Source organism: Dermacentor silvarum, chromosome 8 (genome assembly GCF_013339745.2).
Source record: "Dermacentor silvarum isolate Dsil-2018 chromosome 8, BIME_Dsil_1.4, whole genome shotgun sequence".
NCBI classification, from domain to species: domain Eukaryota; kingdom Metazoa; phylum Arthropoda; class Arachnida; order Ixodida; family Ixodidae; genus Dermacentor; species Dermacentor silvarum.
The window spans coordinates 30,074,451-30,089,262 of NC_051161.1; positions in this window are offsets into that span (position 1 = coordinate 30,074,451).

A 14,812-nucleotide genomic window follows, 5' to 3' on the forward strand; every position below is an offset into this window, starting at 1 on the left:
TTATTTTATTTATTTATTTATTTATTTATTTATTTATTTAACCAAGGACAACAATGTACAAGGCTGAGGGAAATCGAGAATTCTCAGAAGTCTAGAAGTGCAGGTCAGTCAAATCCTTGAGAAAAGTACACAAAGGTTATCAACAAGCATGTAATGGTTAAATGCACAAAGAAGAGAAGCCCGAACAAGGCCAAGACTGAGTACATAAGCATCATGGTGTACTTCTATAAACATAAGCGAAACTAGAGGAATAAGAGAAAGTAGAAAAAATGCTAAACAGCTAACAGAATATGCTAAGCGTTTCAGCAATTTATCACGATTAGTTAAAACTTATCCCTATCTGGCATAAATGCCAGATAATGACACAGGCAGGCGGTTCACATGAATTCAGGTACTGAACACAAGCGAATAACAGTGTGTATTAGTGTTTTGAACAAAGAAAGTTAACCCGGTATTGATTATCTAGATGACCTCATTATGAATGAGCAGGATCAATTCACCGATTACAGGTGATAGAATCTAGCATATTGCCGTTCTCTCCGCGCCTGTAAAGCGTGTTTTTTTGCACTACAGTGAAGCACTAGGGGAAGGTTACGTTTAGTTGCAAAGCATGTGCATGTTGTTTACGATCGCGAACACTGAGCAGACAAAGGGTAATGCCCTTGGCCAACGTCCTTAGTTATGTTTTATCAGTTGAAACAAGTTTATCTATACCCCTTATGGACGTTATAATACCCCCTTGTAATACCCCCTTACAGGGTGGAGAAAAAGACGGGTCTGGACTAAGCGTGACGCCGGGGCTGGCATCACAGCTATTACGCTGTGATAAAGATCCGAATGAACTCTGCTTTTGTATTGTTGATTTGTTATCACTAGAGACCAGATATATAAGCACTAGGAAATGCTGTTTTAGGCGTCTATAACAGGAATTAAAGGTTTCATTTAAGGCACATATAGGGGACATATACTATCCATGAGACCCATATATGACTCAATTAATTAGAACTTCCGCTGTGCATCTGAGAAAAAAAATTATAATTTTCTGAGGAACACAGTCCAACAAACCCCTGTTTTGTGAAATCCATCTTATTTTTTCTATAAATTACATTCAGGTGACTTGCGTAGGAGTGTAGGTTACAAGATCTATTGGATATCTATAGTGTGACTAGACAACACGATAAAAGTCATGAAATCAGTGAGAAAGAAGCCCCCATCTCAAGATTCTCGGGTGCAATGCTTTTTGCCTTTCTTACTGAGTTAGTTTTTTATGCAGAAAATTAACACTTAGTAGCCACAGAATATAGCGGCACATATAGTTGTACTTAGGTGTATTCGATGATCCAATGCCCTTTGTAATTGCAGAATACTCGCCGTTCAGAACCTTTGACAGTTCTTTAAGAACGGAAAACCTGGGATTTTTGACCGAAATGCGTTGTACTCTCCAACTAACTCTATCAGCAACAGGTCGATGGGGGGACCTGTTTGGGCACCAAGTCGGGGCCCAATCGACTTCAAAGGTACGAATTGTTTTGGTAACTTGTCGAGAGTTTTCGAGATCTGTAAATATGGCCCCGCATAAAGATAAAGAAAAATGGAGGAACCAGAATAAACAAAAGGTAACGCAGTCTAAGGGAACGAGCGGAAGGCAGCAGCTGCCCGCTCGGTCATAAAAACGCCGCCCCAGAGTAGCTGTAAAAAAGTGGTGGACTATAGCCTCGCTGCACCAGGTCACCTCAAGCCAGGAGCGGAAACTGGGCTGTTGTTCTGTGTGCGCGAGCTTTGCCTAAACTGCGAGCCACGCGAAGAGCCTTCTTTTTTATCCCTCGCTATAACGGCTCTTCGTGGACGAGGGAACCGGTTGGTGACCTTCTCTGCGAGAATGTGCATGCACGCACGCAGCACGTGTATTATCCATCTAGATCCTATAGCGTTCAACAACCCCAACGGCATACACTCCTGCTCGCTAGATGGGAACACTATTGCGGAAACTTCAGCTGTCTTCAGAAAGTAAAGTGTTTACGAATTTTACGCAGCGATTCACGCAGAAGAACTGCCTACTTTTCCGAATATGATTTCATCAGCTGATGACTGGCCAATGAGTACTTCAACCCTGTGTCGCTACTATGGAGGATAACAGACAAAAAGAGAGAAAGCTGTTGTAATACGCTTCCATTCGCGAGTTTTTACAAGCTGGTACACCTGCTCGCGTCAGCATGCTAAAAGAATGAGCTGTTAACGATTGTATTAGAAAATTCGACCTAATACATCGCACAAGAATAATCATTCTAATGGTGGTATTCGTAGAGAAGTACGCATTCAAAAAACGTTCTTACGTTAGAACTGTGTAGTAATAGCAGATGTCAGCCTGTTGTGGTGTTGGACAAACTACTGGCGAAACGCTGCCGGTAAACAGCTATTAGGAGCAAATAAGCTTAGAAAATTTTCCTGCGGGCTATTCTAACGGCAATACAGAGAGACCACAAATGCTGGCCGTTTCAAGGCATTCACTTAGACAAGGACTGTCTAAGACTAATGCTGCCTGACGGTGGTTATCAGTCAAGTGCAGGGTGTCAGAAAAAGGCCAACATTTGCTTTATGGCGCCCTTACTCATAGGCGAGGATAGCATCCATGATGCTCCTTTTAAGCCGCAAAAGGGAAAAAAAAATGCTGGCTCTCCCGAAATCGAGAGTAGATGTAAGCATGAAAAGGCTACCATATGGCGTCTTTTGCTGCATGTGGTGGCGGCGCCTTCAACTGCTTTTCTTCTTCCAACGCTACAGTGCCGCACTGAGCGTCTGTCGCTACTTTTCTTCTTGTCGTGTCCAAGTGGTCGGTTGCGAATGTGTGGCCAACTCACTGATCACTGGCGTTGAAAACAGCCCAGGAAACCCTGTCTCAGCGCCGAAAGGTCATAATCAAGTGTATAGTGCCCTGTATCTGCCTTTTGAACGTCGCGATTGTAAATGACAAATAAAACTTAGCGTACTAGAAGTTACAGCTTGATTGATATTGTGAACAAGCATTAGGAAGAAATCGGAAGCAATATTATTTTAACTTGTTTGAACAGCAACTGGCGTGTGTAATACGGTCATGTACAGATGGTTCGGGACCAGAGACTGCATTTTCTTAAGCTTTGACTGGTTGCCCTGGATGATCTCGTTTTGTTCTCTCAACGATGCCCTGATGTTCTCGTTTGAGTTCGTTGAGTGCCCGGATAATGGCTCGGGCTTTTGGCTCAAGGTCACTTGAAGGTCGCCGACAACGAGAGCCAAAAGCATTTCATGCTTAAAACACGTACAAGAGCTGAAGCATGACGCATCAAAAGTTTACCCTTAGGTAGGCATCGCTACAGTTCATTAACTCGCATCTTTCATATAGCCTTATCATAGATGGCGGCGAAAATGCATAAAGCACCCGTGTACTTAGATTTCGGTGCACGTTAAAGAACCCCAGGTGGTCCAAATTAATCCGGAGTCCCCACTATGACGTGCATCATAATCAGATGGTGGACTTAATCAGACTTGTTTAAGTCTCCACGTGTATGCTCTAGCACAAAATAATCACCGATGAGGGGAACTATGGACCAAGTATTGTCAGCAAGTATGTCGCTCTACTGTCACGTGACCACGAATGTGTGGAAGTTCTTTTTGCATAACTGAGGAAGAAGCTCTGCTGAAATGCTTACACATTTCCGTATACCTGCTTGTGGTGTGCTGCAGGAGTTATTCCTCATTGGCCGGAGTCGATCCATACCATAGCCCTCCTGGTAGCCGGCGATAAGATAGACAAGCCATCGTTCAACAAGTCGAACTTGCGCGTGAATTGAATGTACATTCAGCATTTAACAAATCATTTGTTCCACTAATTTATTGATTGATTGGCTTTGACATCTTTTACAATGCGACAGTGAACTTACTTTTCTTATACTCGTATCGCGGCCTTGCTCGCGCTTCGTTCTCGGTACGAAGAAATGTGCGTTCTAGAGCGTTTTTACGAGCTGGTATATAAAAAAAAAACAAAAAACGGGACAAAAGACGAGGCTACTACAAATAAAAAAAAAATACAATGCTACAAGTACTCCGTATTTCTTACAATTGCGTAATGTATATTTAGGCATTAAAATACGGCGGAATAATTAAATTCCTTAACTGCTATAAGAGGTACAGCGTATAAAAAGCTTGGGATAGTGGCCGTGCTAGGGAAATCTAGGTGTGCTTGTTCTATGGTACCGGTGGGAGGGGCAATGCAAAGACCTTATGGGCGAAGCGAGCTCCTAACCGAACCAACGACTGTTTATTCAGGACCCGGAACGCCAGAACTCGAAGCCAAAACAACACATTTGCTCGTCGACTCTTGCTGGCCAAAACAGGGCAGCGTCCTCTGGAGTCCGCCCTTCGGTAGCTGAATGTACATTCAATTCACGCGCAAGTTCGACTTGTTGAACGATGGCTTGTCTATCTTATCGCCGGCTACCAGGAGGGCTATGGTATGGATCGACTCCGGCCAATGAGGAATAACTCCTGCAGCACACCACAAGCAGGTATACGGAAACGGTTCTGTGCGTCATCCAATGATTTCATATGCTTTGGGCTTCCTTTGTACCGGCACGACCCATAATTGGTGCGAGGTCGGCACCATTTTTCCGACTAATGCAAAAAAAGAATCATTATATTGAGCCGGCATGCGAAAATGTCTCGACAGGCACACCCGTCTATTCACCGCCTTGCGCAAATGCCACTAAATATGGCTTTCATGAAGACGGGCGCTTTTGCCCGGGAAGAGCAACTATGCAGCCTGGAGAGTTGGGTGCGCAAAGACCGCTAAGCCGCTATGCTTCGATGACCATGTCGACGCAGGCGGGACTGCGTCTCCCCGGATAAGGCTGGCACGGCCCGCTATTCAGCACTTTCTCTTTCTTGCTTTTTTTTCCCTTTTTTATTTTGTTTTCTAGAGCACGGCTTCGCTTTCGCTGGCGTAACTCGGCGGACGAGGAAGGATCGTTTGTTCTCCGTGAGCTGCAAAGGAAAGTTACGGTGTCTGTGCATGTGGCACCTATAGTTTTCTGCTCTAGTGCCTGGCGGTGTTTCTGGGTCGCCGTTAACGTTGCCGTTAAGCCGAACGCCGAGACTATTCACCTTGGACAAGAGACCGAAGCTGCTCTCAAAAAAAAAAAAAAAAAAAAATCATCCACTTCTGAGCCTAAGACCAAGAATGCTATCAAAATGTGCCACCCAGAAATCGCAGGTGGCCAGTTTGTTGGTTTTATTTTCATATTCATTTTTGGAGCAGCGAAGTGTGAGTTTGAAGCTATAAATATTTTAGTTGGGCGATAATATAATGTCGTTGCGTTTACTAAAGCAAGAAGAAACAACTTGACAATATCGAGATGCTGGAAACATTTCCGTGCATGATTATTAGTGAGCTCCGGTAAGTATAGAGACTTTTTATTTTGGTTGGTGTATATCTACATTTTTTTTTTTTTTTTTGAAAAAGAGGAGATGGTGGTTGAGAGTCAGAAACAGAAGACTGAGAGAGAGCCTATAACTACGACAGTATACGCTGCCACTGGGGACAAAAGATCCTAAGTGTGGAGGAAGTCCTACACTTTTTAACTTTACTTGGGGCTGCTTAAAACATCCCCCATGCCTGAAAGACCCAGATTTGGCAGCACACCACACGTTAGAGCAGTGGGAGGCGCGACTGTCCAGCTCTGACCTGGCCGAACAGCAATCACTGGTCGACCAGGTTGGACGGGTGGCTAAGGCCAGTGGGGCTCTCGACTAGGGCTCCTCCATGAGAATAATATATATTTTTATCATTGAATGAAAGTTTCTTCTCTCTCTCTCTCCTAAATACCGCGCTTCATGAACCGCGCTCTCCCTACTGAACTTCGAAAGTGGCTGTCTCCATTATCGAACATATTGATGAGTTATGTTAAGGAATATCACAATTTCATGATTTATTATAAGGTATTTAAGTTAATGGATGTCTTGTTACCTACATCATGTGTTAACCCAAGTCACGCTACTCCTCCAAACATCTTAATCTCACAATTATTCCTTTCCCTTGGAACTTCTTCGAATATACCACCCGGTATCTAGTTCCATTGCTATAGTTCCATGGCATGCCCAGATACTCTTATTCCTTCTAATCGGAAGTAGGATGTCATAAACTCAAATTCCATCGCTATGCTGTATTTACTTTTATTTCTTTTGGTTACGCCCACCCTTTGTTAGGAGCACTTTAGCCCTTCAAGTTTTCTTTTGAGTTAGAGACTCCTCCTTTAGTTATAGGCAAAATATGGCGTTCGTTAACTTATCTCTTCAAGCATATTAGGGGGTATATGCAACTGTGGATCTGTTAAAAATCCTTAGGAAGACAGCGAAAGATTCATTCTCGAAGAGCAACAACCAAGCACCTTTCCTTATTATTTATACAGATATTAAACCACTATTAAACCACAGACACCGTGTATCCAGGGGAAACATGGGAAAGCGGGAGACACCGCTGTACGGAACATAGCCTTGAGAGCAGACACATTCTTTCTCTACAGGTTTCGCTTTGCCTCCATTCGAATCACAATCAGTAGTGTTACCGGCAAGTACTCAAAGAATTTCCTCGTATGTACTGCATGATCTTGGTGGTCAGTGATTTCCGCTACTGCACGGTATTAATCCGTCGAGGTTGAGTGTATACGATCAAATTAGCTTCTTTGGGAAGCGACTGGGGCGCATGAATTTGACGCAGTTGCAACTTTATTAAGCGCCACAGAAGCTCTCAGACTTACGCAAGCGGCGTGGAATGTCTTCGCGCAGACCTCGTGCGCGGTATCGCGTACTCTGCTAGTTGACGATATGGCCGAGGATCAAGATGGGCAGACTGACATGAACGCTCCTGTAGCAAGCAACGACTCGGAACACAGCCACGCGGACGCTCAATTCCTCGCCCACAGTGCCCCGTGACATGAATCATCACGCGCAGAGACAGCCATGTCGGAGCACGCGCGCGCGATGCGATCCTCCGTGCTATTAGCGCGTGAGCACCTGTGTCGCCGCCTACGGGACGCTTTGTTTGTCCAGGCGGTCGAGGAATCCTGGCTAAATTTAGCTCCACTCCAAACGGAGCGGCTTGCTTCGGCTTATTATCTCAACGCCGTTCCAGGTGTCACGGTTATTCTGTTTTCTTTTCGCAATCTCTGCGGGGATGCTCATAATGACCCCATTCCAACACGACGCCACCGCCACCCGAGTGCTCGGCCTTCGCATGTCTCGCCTTTTCCGCCATTTGTTCAAGCGCGGAGGCGGCGGGTGTGGCAGTCTCGTGTCGACATGATTGGTATACCACTTGGTGCGCGCATTTCGTCGTGCTTCCGAGGCCTATCATTCAAGCCGCAGTTTCGTAACATCCATGGCAATGTTTTCGCGTTTTCACGCATTCCGCGCAGAGCGGATGGCCAGAAGAGTCACATGAGGCCAGGCCTTTGTGCCTCAACTTACAAGTTCCTTCTTCCTCTATTCATAATCTCTTATCTCCCTATTGCTGCGTTGGCGTTTACACGAGAGCAATAAGGAGATAAACTTCGTCAAACTGCGCGCGCCAGCCAAGCAATTATGCAAACGATGCCACTGCCAGAGAACAGTCGTGTCACAGAGCATGTTGCACTTTCTACGGAGACGGTGGCACATAAAAAGCTTGATCATGCGATGAGTATGCCAGATCCGCTCCTGAATTGAATTTTTGAGCGTCTGCTTGCTAACGGTTACCGAGGCGTGGTCTGGTCAGAGCAAGGATGCTCCGCGTGCGGTTATGGTTTTATGTCACCGTTGCTCGCTAGATGGTTAACAGTGCACATAACCATAACCGTCTCTCGAATTAAGCTTTCGCATCATGTGCCCGGGAACCGCTGTGTTTTAAGCCGGCTGTTTCTTGGGCGAGTTGAAATTGCATACTTGTATGGGTTGCGCTTTCTAAGAAGAAATGGCGCTCCTCTTTGTTTGCCAGTGTGCCTTACTGTGTCCTTGTTTTCGAAAGTGCAACCCATACCAGTATGCTGTGCTTTGTGCTGGCAGAAAGTCGCACCACGTTTTAGTGCTTGAAGATGGCTGTCCAAGGTGGATGTTCTCAAGAAATGCTCGACGATGTTCTTAATCTCAAAATGCTCGTATGCTGCTGCCGCGGTTCGTCAACCTCCGCAGAAAAAGATAAAGTAAATGACCAGTATGCTTGAAAGTTTATATGAACAACGAAATTTTTCTGCCTGTCCAAGTTTATGACGCGCATAGACTGCATCCGCAAAGAACAAATTTCTTTAGTGTCATGCTTATAATGAGGTTATTGTCGCAAGGGGTGGTTTAGTAAGGTGCACTTCAATTCGTACTCAAGTTTCTTGGGGAACACCAATTCAGCTGTGGGAAGAGGTGATCGCAGTTCTTGTTTACCTTATGCATTCAGACCTGAAGCAGTAGGCTGTGCATTTAAGAGAATTGGGGGGACGCAATGGTAACACGTCTCCTCTTTCCAGGTGTGATGCAAGGAAGGTCTAGCCATTTTGGCAGAGAGGTTGCAGTAGAAAAGGTGGCATGACAACTAATATGTACGCAGGAGAACACACGTGAATGACACGACACAGATGGCCGGTCAGGAATACATTTTGCTTGTTAGCACCTATTATGAATTCAGTCGCTTTCCATGAATGTAGAGTTCATAAATCGTTCAAGAATGCTCCTGGAAGACGGAAATACATAAGGGTCGTCGGTTGGTGCTTTAGCGGTGTTGAATTTGATTGCATTGTTGTCGGATAAAAATTAGTTACACGGTCGCATTTTCTTCCCTTTCAAAACAACAATTGGAGATCGTCGTCTTGGCAGCAGTGTCGTTCGTTTCCGTCGTCGACAAGTTTCTTTGTGGGTCTGGCATGGTAAAGTAATTGTTTTTTGTTCAACTCAAACAGATATTATTACCGAAATTACGTTCTATTCCCCTCATTGCACACTGTTCATGATTACTTTGCCATCAGATGCTTATAAGGAAAGGAATGCACGGGATTCTTCTTGCGAAAGCGTTCTCGATATTTGAGACGCCAACCATGGAGCCGGCCCCTTAGTGATGACGAGACAGACGTGCCCCTACTTGCAATGGTAACTGCAACATGAGAAGCGGGCATGAATTACATCGCGGGCAGTCAGGATTAGGTTCCAAACCATAAAAGCGAACAAGAAGACACGACCTCAAGTCAGCCTTAGCGTGTAGCCCGGTATAGTTAGGGGCATAGCGTCAGCTCGCACGCCAAACAGCGCCGAATGACTTCGCTCACTTGCCGGGCACACGTACGAGCCACGAGATCATTCTTCCGCACGAGACAGCGCGGCCGTATGAACAAAGTTACCATCTTTGACATTCACTTCTCCTTACCTCTTGCTCACTTCTACGAATGGAATGTGCTGCAACTCGGCATTCGAAGAGAATAGAACACTGCAAGGATTTTCGATGCTTACTTCACGTACACCCAACACTTCTAGAATCCAACATTCAAGTATTGGCCCTTAATGAGTCCTACGACCGCACTTTGCTTGTCGTACATCGTAAGAGTGTGGCAAATAGTGTTCGTACCGATGGCTTACGAGGAAAAGATAAACAGGAACAAACGGAGATAAAACTCTAGATGCACACACCGCTAAGCATAGGCCTGTCCTTTTAGAGCGCAGCTCTTAAACGCCCGTTCCTGCGGTGAGCGTCGGCGTAACTGAGTGAACGAGCACAGCGAAGGATGAAAGAGCGAACGCAGAGAGCAGCGGGGGGATGAAAGAAGTGAGGAGGTAAGCGGAGGAGGAAGGCGCAGCGGAATCATGAGACAGAAAGCGGAGGAGGAGGGTATGGCGAAAGCGTGAGAAGAAATGCGTTGTGCGGCGACGATGGCTATGAGGTGGCGCGAGAGTAGCGCGCGTGGTATTGGAGGTCTGTCTGCGGTGGCTGCTGTGAACCGCGCCCACGCGCTGCTTCTCGCGATCTCCAGATAAGCGAGGCAGTCGCGCCACACTTTGCTCCACTTCCAACGTGCCGCATGAGACAGATTGTCCGCGCCAGCCAATATATCGCGAAATGAAAGCACGTATAGAGCTGCGCTCAAATTTTGCGTTAGGGAGTATCGTAATCGTCGGCGAATTTGTTCTTTTTTTTAATTTGCTCTTGTTTGCTCTATAGCCAGAAATTCACATTACCGAGCAATATAGCGCATGCTCAAACAATGTGAACATTCCTGTGCAACTGAACATTTTGTTTTTCTCGTCAATCTCTTCCTCGATGACATCGCGGCAACTTCCGCCCAGCCATCAATACTCGTCACATTGTCTCACAAGCCCGCCGATACTTAAAATATAAAATTCTATAACAATAAAGGTTCACGGTGTCTTTCTCATCATTTCTTCATGCTCCAATTAGGCTTCTTTAGAGGATTATGTTCGTTAACAGTACCGCCTCTGTCGCGATGGCTCGTTTCCTGCACCTGCAGACAGTACTTCCGCCGCCAATTCCACTTCGGGTGAAATTGAAACTCAGTCAGGATGCCATTTACCGGGAAACGTATTTTCTCCGAGACTCGTGCTATGAATTTCCATGGCTCTTTAATGAGGCTCATATGGAAGTCAGGCGTACGCTGACGCAGGGCTATAAGTGAGCCGAGGCTATCCAAGCCCAGTGGTCATAATCGTTAGTGCGAGAGCGGTATGGAGCAGCCGTCTGGCATCTTTGGGAAAGATGAAGCACCTTTCATTTGCGGCCTTGATTTCCCAGCAGATATCCTTCAGACGAACGTGCAATATATACTCGGGTCGTTTCGGGAATTAAGGTTAGAAGTATCGAGACAGCAAGAAAACCATGAGGTCTTCAGTTACGATATTTTTTGAGAGATAGATATACATAGCTCCTCGTAAGTGTAACGAAAGTCACTACAAATCTGGAAAACCCTACTTTCTTCAAAGCGAATGCATATCCAGTACACGGATGTTTTGAAATCATTCTCCATGGAAATGCGAAGTTTGGGTTTGGGAATAGAGTACGTAGCCCATTCCTTTGTGAACACGTGAGCACTGTATCCACCAAGATACTTAGTAACCCTCTTAGCTGTTTTGACAGCACACACATTTCTTAGAAACGACATGGTCGTTGCGATGGTCACTTGGAAGACAGAGCTCAGGATCAGTGGACGCCAACACCGACAGCTTGCTACTTGCGACAGCTTGCTAGTCGGGCGGCGAGCGGAGTTAGCTCTTTCAAATCACGTTTGGTATAGCTGGTGTCGCGGCGAGCGGGCGCGCTGTCATGCAGCACTAGTAGTATTTCGTGCGTTATCAGTAAAGCGCGGGCAAAAACATTACGCGGGACACAGCGCACTAAATGGCTTGTTTTAGAACCCAATGAGAGTTTCCCCATCCGCAGCCATGCCCTAAATTAAAAGCAAAAAATATTGTTTAAAAAAATCTGTAATTAGTCCTGTAATTAGCACACCAAACATATCCTGGTGGCACGTAAAGACTGATAACCGAACACCGAGGTTCTCATAATCTTACATTGTACCAGTCTTTCTTTTAAGAGAGAGAGAGAGAGAGTAAGGATGCACAGAAAGGCAGGTAGGTTAACCAGAGGGAGTTGCGGTTGGCTACCCTGCACGGGGGGAACGAGTGGGGGGAGAAAAAGAGAAAGAGAATGGAAGGGGAGAGAGAGGAAGAGAGACGAGCACAAGCAAACAGCGTACACTATAGAGCGGCAGGGGGCGGCGTTCTTAAAGTCTATCGTGAAAGTCCGTAGACCGCAGGAACCTCAGCAACGCGAGTAAGGCCTTCAGCGCGGATGTTATTTCAGAGCACTGACCTAAAGCTTTTAGTTCAGACAGTGGACGATTGTCTAATTGGTTCAGCACTCTGCACATCACTTGTCTCTCGGCACTATAGCACGGGCAGACACAGATATCGTGTGCGAGCGTCCCATCACTGGTGCACTAGTCGCACGTGGGTTTTTAAGAGATCTGCACTAATGTTAGCTGGGGGGGGGGAATCCGTATACGTATGTTATATAGCTACATTATGCTGCATGTAAACAGTGTAAAAAGGAGAATATGTGTAAAACACTAATTCCTCATAACACAAGGAGTTGCCGGTGCAGCAATAATTATACGAACATCTCCTTCTGATCATGTAAATAAGTAATAAAGAAAGAACATCTACCGCGTACTCAATAGTGCGCGCTGGTTAGCGAAAGCAGCGGGATCTGGTGTGGCAAAAGGAATGGCACATCTTTAGGGCTGTTTTCACGTAACATAGTTTTCGAGTGTATTGGAAGGCTGCCCGTCGCTCTGGAGAGGCTGGCTGCCACATCAAAGCAAAGCGGTAGGTGTCCTAGAATGTGGTCAATATGGATATGGTAGCAGGATTCCCCCCGATTGCCGAGCCTTTAAAATAAAAAAAACTTAAACAGATCAAAGGTATTATAGCCAGAGAGCGAATTCATGCACGCACTGATGCACGCGAGGCGTTTGTCATGCCTTAGGGGAGGTATGACAATGTAGTTGCCAAGTGGAACCGTAAAGACATCCCAGAAACTTCCTTGAGAGGTGACATCCGAGGCGCAATAATTCAAGTAGGTTTGGCTCATTCGAAGAGCTATACATAATAATTCTGCTTAAATACTTTAGCGCTTCTCCTCCATTCGGAGCCCGATTAGTGGGTGCACACACCGTATCACTCTAGCAACATCTGCCTCAGAGTATTTGAAACCGATTTCGAAAGCCGCGCTCGCGCTGTACTGTGGGCGCCGAAAGGATTGGCGATGTCGTGGCTGTCATTTTTCGGACACCACTTATTGCCCGCCGATGCCAACTTGCAAGGATTTGTTTGAGCCACCTTTTCCGAAACCTTTGATCTTATCATTACCAACCTGGACCGGCCAAACTCCACCGAAATCGGCATGCCTGGCAGGCTGCAGACATAACTTGCAACACTGCCATCCATTTCAGTTAGTGCTAATAAGCTCTCGTGATGGAAGCTCTTGACCCCAATTGACACAGAAGACAGGCCTCGCGTTGGGACAGCACGGGCTGACGTGCGACTTGCAAAAGAGGATTAGCTTGCGCAGTCTGGTGCGCCTTATATATGCGCGGTATTCCACTAGGATAATGAGAATGTGCATGCCAGATGGGCAAAGCTTCCTCGCAGCTTTTTCTTTCTAGAAAGGTGAATCCGGACGAAGTGGTATTCTTCATGCGATGTTCGAGCAGCCTTGTCTGCGTCATCATTTCCTGTGATCCCGCAGTGACCGGGTAACTACTGAAAATAAATTTCGTGCCATTAAAATTCTTAAATTAAATTTCGCGCGAGGTGGTTAAGTTCCACAATGTTCACGTCAATGGGTCGTGAGTTTAATCTCGGAGGAATACTGCGTACATAGTAATGCCGGCTTTGAGCCGAAGAAGACTGCCCATATTCTAGAACTCTAGCTGTATCGACAATCTGAAGTGAGCAGCGGAGAGGCGTGAGTTTAGTTGCTGTAGACTTTGTGACATGCGAGGCCTTGAACTATGTGGTTATTCATCTTATCAGCGTTACTACAGCGCCACCGGAATTGGTAGTTGTAGTAGAATAATCTGTATATAGGTGTGTGCGGTCGTTGTATTTCTCACACAAGATCAGTAAACTGAGCTGTTTGTGTGCGGATAGCGGGAAGGCTTTTCACTGAAACACTGGAATTGGGAGGTTTACTTGAGGACGGCTCATGCACCATGGAGGAAACAGCGGCCTGGCCGCAGGAATCTTGCCTTGCTTAGCCTGATAAGGGCAATTCAGAAATTAAACCCTCCAAGCCCACTACTTTGCTAATAGCACTGCAAACATTTTGAACTTTGTATCATTAATGCACTAATGTTTAAGCTTTACAGTGTCATTTGCCCCACCTTCTTATCTCTTCTCGTTTCAGAGTAATCGAGCAATCCATGGCATCCAGTGGTAACGTCTGGTTGAAACAGCGGGCTGTAATTGAATTTCTGACTGCGGAAGGTTGTGGCTTGTGTAGATATTTGATGCGGCTCAATTTTGGTCTTTCACAAGTCCTTGCTCACCTCCGCACGGTGCTGACGTGAACCGAGGCATCCACGTAAACTGCAGTCAGACGGCGATGAACGTTGATGGGCGCAGAATCTTCCGCAGTCAGGAATTCAATTACAGCCCGCTATTTCAACCGGAAGTCACCGCTGGATGCCATGGATTTCTTGATTACTCCGGAACAAGAAAAGATAGAAAGGTTACGCAAGTGACGTTCTATAGCTTAAACATCAGTGCATTATTTATAAAGAGCTCAAAATATTTGCACTACTGTTGACAAAGTAGTGGGCTTGGAGGCATTACTTTCTGAATCGCCCTCTATAAGCGAGGTAAGATGTGCACATACAGTTGCACTGAATGTCCTACGGGGCCTTTCTGCAGGGACGCTGACGAGGTGGTGGGTAAGGGCCCCGCGAAGTGCCCGACGTGTACACGCATTGTCTCAACAGTAATGTGCGTATTGATTGAGTAATCTTCAGCAACTCAAATGGTTTCGGTCGTTGAATTGGTCCTCGGTAAGGCAAGGCATGTGCTGAAGGCTCAGTTTTCGATACCTTGGATTGCGTACAGGTTAGTTCTGCAAATGTTTTAGATGAAAAGCGGGCTGTACCGCAAGGGTCCAATAAAAATGACTCTGTCTTTCCTGCTACAAACCTAAGAATATGGCAAATTGCTGTCAGGCGTTTTTCTTCTTTTTTTAAAACTAAGCTGTAGAGAGCTCTCC